The sequence below is a fragment of the Gorilla gorilla genome, chromosome 14 (assembly GCF_029281585.2).
Source record: "Gorilla gorilla gorilla isolate KB3781 chromosome 14, NHGRI_mGorGor1-v2.1_pri, whole genome shotgun sequence".
NCBI classification, from domain to species: domain Eukaryota; kingdom Metazoa; phylum Chordata; class Mammalia; order Primates; family Hominidae; genus Gorilla; species Gorilla gorilla.
This window is the reverse complement of record NC_073238.2, coordinates 78349239-78361149: the sequence shown is the minus strand read 5'-3', so window position 1 is coordinate 78361149 and position 11911 is coordinate 78349239.

Genomic DNA, 11911 nt, shown 5'->3' with positions numbered 1-11911 from the left:
AAAGAGATTTATTTCAGTATTCTATATAATGTTAAAAAGTTGAAGAAAATCTAAATATTGGCCAATACAAAAATGCTTGAATAAATGGTGACATGTTATTGGCAGACATTATTAGCAGCCATAAGTCAGTCTCTATATGCCACTTTCTCTGGCATTCTACTATGGAAAATAAACAAACACTTTCCAAGTTTCTCTTTTGCCTTTTAGTCCATGTAAATTATATCTTGGTTAGTAATATTTGAAGAGAGATCTCCTGTGAGGTTTATGAGAAAGTTATTTCTCTTCCTATAAAGACGTGTGTGTGTGTGTGTGTGTGTTGAGGGGCTGTACATAGGAGACCAGCCTAGTTCTTGCTTAATAGTGAGGGCATAATACGGTGAATTGAAGCAACTACCTTTCAGTTATGAGGCTGCGGGTCTAAGAATGAATGTGAGGATTGCTGATGGAAAGAAGTGAGCCTGGCTTACAATAACATTATTTAGGGACTGACTCTCTGTCCAAATCTTTATTATTTGAGAAAACAACCCCTAAATTTAAATGGAAGGTTGTCGGGAATTTCTATTAAGTAAACTGAAAGTATCCTTAACTTACTCAACATTTATTTCATAGAATATTAAACAGCACTTGATTATGCTGGACCCAAATGCATCAATGGGAATACATCTTAAAAGTATAATGTTGAGTAAGAAACCACTATGTTTGGAATAACTATAATATGATGAAATGTATTAATTAAGAAAAATTATAAAACATTTCAGAATATTGTTCAAGCATACATATTTAATGATAATGTGAAATATGAATAAGGAAGTTGCACAGCGACACCAGAGAGGGAAAGAATAAAATAGAAATCGTTCAGGAGAGGAAAATTTTGACTCCCTCTTTAATACTCAGAAATAATATAAAGCAAGTTTAATTAAAACTGTTGAATATGGAAGTAAATACGTGGATGTCTATTATATTATGCTATTTTGTTTTGTATGTTAGGCATATCTCAAACTTAAAAACTTTTAGAGTGCTTTCCAAAGTAATGTGCAATTAAATTCTTAGAGAAACACTGTAAAGAAAGTAGTATTTTCTCATACTACAGAGTAAACTACTGAGCCTCACTGACATGAAGTAATTTGCACAATTGTTTCTACTCCAATTGAAGTATTTTACAAATTGTTATGTCACAACCTGGGATTTTTCTTTTGCATTATCATCATAGATATTCAGGAAATATCTACTCATATGTTCATAAAATTGCCTTAGAATGTTTTTTACCAAAGAGACAAATGTTTTCATAGCCTTCATTCTTTGAAAAACCATCTATAACTTTAAACTCATGATAATGTGTTTCAAGAAATACGTGAAATATGAAATTTTCCCACAGATTAAGTGGTAAAGATGAGAGCTCAGTGGTGGAAAAAGGACAATAATAAATAGCTATTTTTGTATTTCACCTTTTTTACATATTGCTTTTCTTCACTATAAATCAAATATACATTAAGTATTTTATTAAAATAAGTGAAACACTAGAATCTAAATATCTACAAAAATTAAGTGAGGAAATATATGAGAACCCATTGTAGGTTGAGCATTCTGAATCTGAAAATATGAAATGCAAAACACTTCAAAATCTGAAAGATTTTAAGTGCTAATATGATGCCACAAGTGGAAAATTCCACACCTAACTTCATGTGATAGGTTGCAGTCAAAAGGCACAACCCACAGTTTATTCAGCATCTCCAAGGAAAAATGACCATCTTAGCCCACTTCAGCTGTGATATATCTTCTCCATGCCCTTCTACGAAGGGTAATAAAATGGCACATGCACAGGCTGGATGTGTGTTCCCACCAGCGCCCTACATGGGGCCAAGACCTACGTGCATTACTGACTGTGCTTTTTCTTGCTTATTCTCTGCTCTTTGGTATAAAGACATTACTGAAAATGTCAAAAAGGTCTGCAAATACCTCTGTGGGTAATGGTAATAAGAAAAAATAAAAGTGTTTCTGTTTATCTATATAAGAGAAAGTCAAGTTGCTAGAGAAACTGGACAGCAGTGTACGTGTGAAACATCTTACAGAAGAATATGGTGGTAGAATAACTGTCATATATACCCATGGAGAAACACAAGGATAGACTGTTGAAGATCTGTGCTGAAAGTGATGAGCAGAAGATATTGAAAAATACGAAAACACTGCATAAAGCTAAAAATAAATATGTAAGTTGTGTAACCAAAGTGGATATGTTAGCATCCCTGAAGAAACACATATATATACCCCTGAAGAAACTTAAGGGTAAACTGCTGAAGATCTGTGCTGAAAGTGATCAGCAGAAGATAATGAAAAATACAAAAACACTGAATAAAGCTAAAAATAAATATGCTTTATTTATAAAGCATGCCACTTAATGGTGTGTGGATCATGACATTAGCAAAGATCTATTACAATGAACTAGAAAATTGAAGAGAACTCTGAATATTAAACAGATTGGTTGCAAAAATTTAAGAAAAGTCATGACATTACATTTTTAAAGATTTATGGGGATAAAGCATCTGCTGACCATTAGGCTGTAGATAAATTTATTAATGAGTATACCCAGATTATCACTGATGAAGACCTGATGCCAGAACAAGTCTGTAATGCTGATGAAACATTCATTTCTGTTTTGGTGTTGTTGCTCTAGAAAGACATCGACTAGAGCTGATAAGACAGCCACTATAGGAATTAAGTATGCCAAGGACAGAATAAGTGGCTGGGATGTACTAATGCAACAGGCAAACATAAGTATAAACTTCCTGTGATAGGAAAAAGCTTGCATCCTCACTCTTCTCAAGGAGTAAATTTCTTAGTCCATTATCATGCTAACAAGAAAGCATGAATCATCAAGGCGTCTTCTTTGACTGGTTTCACAAACATTTTGTACCAGCAGCTCAAGCTCACTGCAGCGTCGCTGGACTGGATGATGATTGCAAGATTTTGTTATTCCTTGACAACTGTTCTCCTCATCCTCCTGTTGAAATTCTCATCAAAAATAATTTTATGCCATGTGTTTTTCCCCAAATATGACTTCATTAATTCTGTCATATCACCAAGATATTGTTAGATCAATAAAGAGTAAATATAAAAACACTTTTTTTGAAGAGCATGCTAGCAGCAGTGAACAGAGATGTGAATGTAGAAGGTTTTCAAAAGAAGTTTAGCATGAAGGATGCCATCTACGCTGTTGCCAATGCTTAGAATAAAGTGACTAAAGACACAGTTGTGCATCTCTGGAATACCCTCTAGTCTGTAACCATGTTTAGTGATGATGATGAATAAGGTGGTGGGTTTGAAGGATTCCACATATCAAGTGAGGGAAAAAAAACGATGTCTGATCTCCTTACGTATGCAAAAAATACCTTCAGAGTCCCTTAGTAAGCCAGAAGAAGTGGAATTTAGGAAGTTTTTAACAGTGATAATGAGAATGCAGTTTTTCATTCATTGACTGATGATCAAATAGCCAAAATGGTTCCGAATCAACGTGATCATGAAGATGATTTATACGTTGCAGAAAAAGAGCCCACGACAACATGGTGAAAATAAGTGATGAGCTTATTGAAGGCCTAAAGCAGTGTGCACTCATAACAGAAACAGAAATCTTCTCAGTTCATCAAATCAGAAAGTGACTTCTAAGACAAAGAGTGTTGTTAATGAGACAGACGATTCCGGAGGAAGCATTTAAAAAAGTCATCCAGCTGAATGTCTCCTCATCCCTAGAGGATCCACTTCCTGGTTGGCGACTGTTTCTAGTGTTTTTTTCTCACCTACAAAAGATAAAATACTGTCTACAGTAACCTTTTAATCAAAACACAGCTTCTTAGGTGGAGACTGAAAGCCTGCTCTTCTTTTTTGTTGCTGTTGTTTAACAGTTGTTAAAGGTATTCTGGTGAAGCTGGTGTGCTGATTAGTTACCCTAAACCTATTATTTTTCCACTGTATTAATATTATGTCATATTTATTATGGTTAAATGCTTATGTGTGAAAAAATATAAGAAAATGCTTATCAGTAGTGATAAATTCAGAGTTAGGAATGATGGTGTTGCCAAAAAAAAAATCCCCACAGACTGTTCACGTGGGTGGCTGAGATAGTAGCACTTTTGGTTTCTGATGGTTCACTGTACAAGAACTTTATTTTAGGCACAAAATTGTTAAAAATATTATGTAATGTTAGCTTCAGACTATCTTGGTAAAGTGCTTATGAAAAATAAATTTTGTGTTTACATTTGTGTCTCAACCTCAAGACGTCTCATTATGTGTATGCAAATATTTCAAAATCCCAAACAATTCAAAATCTTACACACTTCTGGTTCCAAGAATTTTAGACAAGGAATAGTTAATATGTATGAATAAACAGCACTTAAGAGAGAAAATGAAATTAAATAAAAGCTGAGAGAAGAATAAAGAAATTTTACTTCACTAAGAAAAATAAAAATAGCAAAGAAGAAATGTGATGTGTTACTGTGCTACCCTAGAGTTAGAGTTATGCTACCATTGCAATGACTTTCAGGAATATTTGATGATATCAACAAGATATTGCTTCTGCAATACATGGAAAAGGCTACAGAGATAGTTTTGGCTTAACTGAAGTGGAGCTAACATTGTTAGTTTTACTAACAATGGAAGTGATATGCATGATATTAGAATTATATAATTGTTCTGCAGGTTTTGATTGCATGCTCTATGTCACCAATTTTTAATATTACAAAAGTATAAGAGTGGGAAAAGTACAAATGGGCATTATTTTTTGTGCGTGCTTAATGTGTTGCCAAAATGTAAGGGCTGGTGATTGGTAATTCTATCAAAAAGAACACACACACTGCATACATACATATCCTGGAAAGAGAAGATTTAAAAGAAAAGTGAAATTAAGATCAATAGAGTCTGTGCTAAATAACAGTTGACATAACAGACATTGTATACTATTTCAAATAATAATTTCCATAATAGCTATAAGATAGGTTACCATTATTATTCAAATTTTAGAGATAAGGAAACTGAATTATGGTTTTATTTAGCACTGGAGAAAGCACAGACAGTAAGTAGTAGATATTTATGTAAAACAATATTCATATTTTATCTAGAGCCCACAGTTTGAACATAATATCATAAAGGATTAAGTTGGAAAAATTAAGAACTATTAGAAGGTGATGACAGTCCTAGGTTTACATCATATTCTTATAATTTATTAATTTTTCTTCCATATTTATGTGTATTTTCTCAACCCGTTTCCTTATCTTAAAAATGGAAGTGTTAATACTAGTCTTGTAAGAGTTATTCTATCTTTCCCACAATTTTATCATGGACAGAAAAAAAAACTGATAGCTACATACAAACGCATGAAAAATGAAATGATATTCATTGTTCAAATATTTTATCACATATATGTACACCTCTTGTTAAGCTTTATTTTTTCACAGAAAATGATACAAGTTATTATTAAATTTGTTGCTTAATCAATGTCTTATAAGCTTAATTTATAAGTTTGTAGTTGGCCATTTTATTCTCTATTTTATTGAGAATTATTCACTAACCATGCAGTAGTATTGTTAGTACCTTTCTTTTTGATCATATGAATGATTTTTTAAAAAGTGAAGATAGAGTTTTGTGGATTAAATACCATTCAAATTATAATTTATTGTTTTATTTCACTGGCACTGCTAGAAAACTAGTAGGTTTAACTATGTAAAGACGCTCCATGTTTTTCTTATTTTAACTAAATGTTATATTTAGTTTAACTATATAAATATTAACTTCCTAATACCCCAATATATTACTCACAAGCCGTGAATGAACATACTTTACATGGTAGTCAGTAAAAAACAACTTTTACAAGTAGACTCAGATGCCAGTATGTAATTCCCAAAAGGCTAAGAGGCTAAGAACTTGGTCTTGTGTACTGCTGTATTACTAATGGCTGAGAAAATGCCTGGGACTCAGTGAACACTCCATAAATATTGATCCCATGAGCGTGAGAGTGTGTGTGTGTGTGTGTATGCACGCATGTGTCTGCGTGTGTGTGAGAGAGAGAGAGAAGGAGAGAGAGAGAAAGAAGAGAGATCAACTTCCATCTCATTATTTCAGGCAAGAGCCACCACAAACAATGTGTACTAAGTCGTAAGAAGAAATGGAATTAGAGCTTTATTTTGGAATAAGTACTCACTGATATTAAGCAATGTCAAACATACAGAAGATTAACGTAATGTTCAGGATTTGAGTAAAAATAAATCAGAAGAACTGGGAAAAGAATATATCTGCTTAAGTTTTGAAACCCTACAAAACAAAGTAGCAGCTTACATATATCAAAGTCTGGCTGTTTAGTAACTATTTTCTACTTCTGTTTAATTTTTATTGTGTGTGTGTGTGTGTGTGTGTGTGTGTGTGTGTAGCCTTAAATTTGCAGAATAACTTAGGACCATTTCACATTATTATCAAATTAATGCAGCAAATGAGGAAAAAAAGTCAGTGTATCTACATCAAAAAGCAAGGGTTATTTTTAACATTAATAGTAATGAAATGTTTAAATGCATTGTTTAAAATTCAAAACAGAAGAGATAGGTGCCCATTTTTAATGAGAGGTGGCAAATGAACATTTGGGAATTTTCCAACAATTCAACAATTAAACAATATATAAAAACTAGATATTGAAAATGTGTATATCATCAGGATGTTTGACTAAAATGTACTGTCTGTTTTGATGAACCAAAGCAAGGAAGTGTTTCAGGAGTTCATCAGTCTTGAACAGTTGCTGACAACTTTGTTCTAATTTTTGAAAACTATTGTTTGCTAAATTATGGGGTGCCTGATGAATAGCTTTAATTAGATTAGCATCAAGAAAAAAGAATAAAAAAGAATATATTCTTTAACTACATCTGGCCAGATGTATTATATCTATAATTTTAGAAGATAGATATATTACTGAATTCAATATTATGGTTTATGTGATGGTTTTCTGATTGAAAGTTCGATAATTTGTCAGATTAGTAGGATATAGATAGAAAGAGTGTGCTGTATAATTTACCAAAAAGGTTAGTTTTCTTCCATGTGAAGAAATTATAAGGAAAGTTTTCATTCTGGATGCATGTTTTAAATGCTTAGTTAATAGTAGAGTATACATTAAAACTTTAATAAATTTAAATGTTAATACACTGAACAAAATAATTTATAAGGTCCAACTAAAATTCATATAGATGATTTTCTTAACCCATAGAGCACAGAAGAAAAGTTCGTCATTGATGACAGGTAAGTTCAATTTTTTTCTTCATCTTACCCATCATATATCCTTCATTTTTTTCTCTTCTCCTTTTATTACTATAATTTATTGCTGTTATTGTTGTTAATTTTACCATTCTGTTCAAGCAATGAAGAATATGTAGAATATAAGTTAGTTGAATAGTATTGAAATCCAGAGTTTATAAGATTTTGGATTAATATTTATAATAAAAGTTCAAAAAACAACTAAATTACGAATGCTATCTTTAAAGTAGACTTCTCGTAGTCCACAATAAACGGAAACTATTTTATAGATAAAATTTCTGAAATATAATAGAAAAAGAAGATAATTGCCAGTATCAACAATATAGTATACGATAAAATTAGAGTAAGTAGAGGCAGGCTTTTCACCTCTAAATAGTGAATGCTTTGCTACATTACGTAAGAGCAAAGGTTAATTTTGCAGCTGGCTTTAATATCTTGTTCATGCATATCATTGGGCTATGATACTACAGAAAGTTTTCTATAGTATGAATATGAAACCATAATTCTTCACATTATAAATTAATACAGGTTCACCAAAGATTATTTTGAAAAATTTAACTCAAGTGCATAATTATATAATGTCACAAATAAAAATGATTTTCAATTAATATGCAGTAATGATAAATTATTTATTTTCTAAATTGTAGATTTTTCAGGAGCAATTTTAAATGATTCTCTTACCATTTAATTAAATCAGTACATTTTGCAAGAGGTTGGTGGTTGTAATAATATTAAGGCATTTGGATAAAACTTTTGATTGACTATATTTGAAAAGCAAATGTTCTTAAAGTGCTGTCTTAACTTTATTGCAATTACGTTTTCCTAAGAAAATTTTTAAATGCCTTTTTCTGTCATAACTACAACTTTTAAATCTGATTTTCAAAAATGCGTTGATTTAATTGTAAAAAAAGACACTTACCTTTTGAAAATCAAAGATTACTAATAGTCAATTTAAAGTGCCAAATGGCAAATTAATGCCGTCAGCTCTAGGCTGTCTGTTTTAAAGTCATGGAACTTTCAAGAAATGTTCACTTTGAAAGAATCATGCAATATTGTGCATGATTTTCGTCACCATTGGGTGATTAACTTTAAAATTGTATTCTTCAATTAAGTATGTTATCCCTAACAAACTTAAGTATATAGCAAAATTTCTAAAACATGGAAGAGTAAATGATATCACAAGTAAACCACACATCAGGTTCTCTTCCTTTTCTGGCAGCTGGAAAGAGTGAACTTTCCTGTATTTTTTAAGTTAGGCCATAGTGAAATGAGTTGCTTGTGACAATGAATATGAGCAAAAGTAATAGCTCTCATTTCTGGGCAGAAGCGTTTAATTCCTCATCCTTGATTATCCAGATCCAGTCCATGTGAATATACGTTTATGAGTAGGTGCCCTGGAGACCAAAGGAACCTAACTAAAATGCTAAGATAACCTTTGGAAGATTGAGAACGCTTGGAACTGAGAGATATAATTCAGTCATGTCATATCCATTGTTAGCACAACACAACCATTCTATCCTGACTGATACATCCTACATGAAAAAAAATCATGATCGATGCATTTACCTAAGCTAATATGTTGCTGTTATTAAGTCAAGAGTCAAAGTCAAATTCCATTTAACAATTTATTATAGCCTCTTCATATTGCTTTGTCTTCCATTGGGCTTTCAGACTTACTTTCTTCTGAGCTAATCTTCTTCACATGTGCATAGTATTATTATTAGAGGAGTAATTAAATTAATATGCATTCTTTATAAATTCTCTGCCCTTTGCAGTGAAATAAAATCGGCACTCATTATAATTTAACCTTTTCATAGTTTATAATCCATGATGGGGCATAAATAATGTGAATTCTTTAAAATGAAGCTGTCAGAGGAAGAAATTACTGTCTCATTAGACAGCTAGGTTATAATAGTTTTGAATTATACGTAGTCACTTATTAGCAGCTACAATTATACCTCATATGGGTATTTGGAATTCATGCAGCTTTAATAAATAACTTTGTTGAGATGGTGCTCTGCACATGATAAATTGGTCAGTTTTATGTTTTTGTTTAATATTTTTCTTATAATGATATAGTTTGACATATATATGAATTCAAAATAAGTCAGTGTGGTTTTATTTTTCACCAGCTTATTTTTATTTAATTAAACCTAAAAATTATATTGACATAGATACAAATTTCCTTTTTTTAAATATAAATTTTTTGTTTTCTTTATACTTTCAAGCTTTCTTATACATTGCAGCATTTGTAACATTAGAAAGTAAATTGTACACTTATTATTATTCATAAGAGACAATTTTTGAAGTTGGGTAAATGATGCTATATCTTCTATGAAAATATGAGTTTTGTTGTTCAAACATTTTAATGAAATTGGATACAGAAACCAATTTTTAAAAGTCATCCTATGAAATTTCTTTATTCATTTCTGAACATCTGGCTATTTCTTGTTGAATTAGGTTTTAAATGACTATTTTAATATTTCTAAAAAATAATCAGAAATACTTCATTATTTATTTCACTGGCTTTCAGTTACAATACCTATTTAAAATAAACATTTACATAGGTTGTGATACATGGAACACATTTTGCTTGAAGTTACACACACACACACACACACACACACGCATATAAACAAACACACAAACAGAGATGTGATTAATTACTCTAGGTCATTGACTATTTTGTTTAATGAAAAGTTACCATTTAAACCATACAGTTATCCTTTGATATCATGTAGTGATTGGTTCTAGGACCCCTAATAGATACAAAATTCTCCTTATAGATACAAAAATGGTGTAGTATTTGCAATGCTATATTTATTTTATGTAATGCTATATTTATATGTAAAGCTATTTATATATGTAATGCTATATATATTACATTATATATGTAATACATTTACATATATAATGCTATTTATATATGTTTATATATACAACTATATGAATAGTTGTTTTATTTTATTGTTTTCATTTTGACTTAATTTTATTGCACTTTATAAGTTTTTTTTAATCAGAGCTTGGTTACATCCATGGATACAGAACCCATAAATATGGAGGGAGGACTGAATGAATATAATAAGATTTTAAAATAAGAGAAATTAAATTAGTAAATTATGTAAGACTCATTCACCTTCAATATTTTAACATTATTTATTAAAACGAACATGTACTTACAATGCTTTTACTATATTCTAAGCACTGGGCTATGCAAGGAGGATTAAACAAATACCAGTGTATAAAAAAATGCACCACGCGGAAGTAACACTTTTATTAAAAATTACAATTAATAATGAAGAGTGCCCCTGATACGGTTTTGCTTTGTGTCCTCTTGAAATCTCTTGTAATTCCCATAATCCCCATGTGTCAAGGGTGGAACCAGGTGGAGGTAATTGGATCATGGGGGCGGTTTCCCCGCTGTTGTTCTCACGGTAGTGAGTGAATTCTCACAAGATCTGATGGTTTTATACACATCTGGCATTTCCCCTTCTTGTACTCACTCTGTCCTGCCACCATATGAAGAAGGTGTCAGCTTTTCCTTTGCCTTCTGCCATGACGTTTTGTAAGTTTCTTGAGGCCTCCCCAGCCATTCAGTGCTGTGAATCAATTAAACATTTTTCCTTTATAAATTACCCAGTCTCAGGTATTTCTTCATAGCAGTGTGAGAAGAAACTAATACAAACCCTTTGTTTGCTGTTTCATTAATATCTTTAAGCAATTTCTAATTAGATTTTTTTAATTTTGAATTTTTTAGGTATATAGTCAGTGTACATATTTATGGGGTATGTGAGATATTTTGGTACAGGCATGCAATGTGTAATAATCACATAGTGGAAAATTGGGTATCTATGCCCTCAAGCATTTAACTTTTGTGTTAGAAACAATCCAATTATACTCTTTTAGTTATTTTTAAATGTCAAATTAAATTATTATTGACTATAGTCCCCTTGGTGTGCTATCAACTACGGTTTTATTTATTCTTTTAAATTATTTTTTGTACACATTAACCATCTCCCCTCCTTCCTCTCACCCACCAACTACCCTTCCCAGCTTCTGGTAACCATCTTTAAGGATTTTTTATGACAATTTCTTTATGTTTTTAAGTACTTATAATTTTTATTTATTTTATTTTATTATTGTATTTATTCATTTATTTTATTAAGTACTTGTAATTTCATTTCCATCTTGTGCATATACACATTCCAATCCCTATATTAGGTAATGGAAATACTAGTACAAAAAATGTACTTTGAATAATAGCACTTTCCATCTGATAATGTAACAGTCATTGCTATGTAACATACAATTCAAAACATATTGTGGCGTAAAATAGCTGCATTTATTTAGCTGGCAAATCAGTAGGTCAGCTGGAAAATGACTAAGAGAGTTTTGCTCAATTTTTAGAGGTCAGTTAGAGGATCAATGGCAGATTGGCTTTGCTAATCTTGGCTAGGTTTTTCTGTGTATCTGGAAACCTGGTAGAGATGAAACAGTTGACTCAGCTCTACCTCACATATTTTCTTATGCACCACCATCCTAGTTTGGGCTTGCTCTTCAGAAACCCAAGAAAAAGGGCAAAAATATACTAGATATCTTGAGGGAGGCTCAGAATTGACAACCTGTCACT